This window comes from Arachis duranensis, chromosome 8 (assembly GCF_000817695.3).
Source record: "Arachis duranensis cultivar V14167 chromosome 8, aradu.V14167.gnm2.J7QH, whole genome shotgun sequence".
NCBI lineage: Eukaryota > Viridiplantae > Streptophyta > Magnoliopsida > Fabales > Fabaceae > Arachis > Arachis duranensis.
Genome location: NC_029779.3, coordinates 1,861,174 through 1,861,969, shown reverse-complemented (window position 1 = coordinate 1,861,969; position 796 = coordinate 1,861,174).

Sequence of the window (796 nt, the reverse complement as noted above, 5' to 3'; positions counted from 1 at the left end):
TACGGCTCATTAGATCGTGATATCTATATGAAAGTCCCTAAATGATTAAAGATATCTAAACCATCCAATGAATATTCGCAAGGGTTATACTCAGTTAAATTGCAAAGATCTTTATATGGTCTAAAGCAATCTGGACGAATGTGGTATAATCGTCTTACTGAGTATCTGGCCAAAAATGGATTTAAGAATGATGATATCTGCCCATGTGTTTTTATAAATAAAACTACATCTGGGTTCATTATAATTACTGTGTATGTTGATGATTTAAATATCATTGGGACTCCTGAAGAGATTCCAACAATTATAAAAACTCTAAAAGAAGAGTTTGAGATGAAAGATCTTGGAAAGACTAAATTTTGTCTCGGCCTGCAGATCGAGCATATAAAAAATGGGATCTTCATTCATCAAACAACATACACAGAAAAGATCTTGAAGAGATTTTATATGGATAAGTCACATCCATTAAGTACCCCAATGATCTTAAGGTCTTTGGATGTGAAAAAGGATCAATTCCGTCCTAAAGAAGAAAATGAAGATATCCTTAGTCCTGAAGTACCATATCTTAGTGCCATTGGAGCACTAATGTATCTTACTAATAATACGCGACCTGACATATCATTTGCGGTGAATTTACTAGCAAGGTATAGTTCCTCTCCAACCAGAAGACATTGGAGTGGAATCAAGCAAATCTTTCAATATCTTTATGGAACGGTTAATATGGGATTGTTTTATCCCTATGAAACTAGTTGGCTATGCAGATGCTGGCTACTTGTCTAATCAACATAAAGAGAGATCT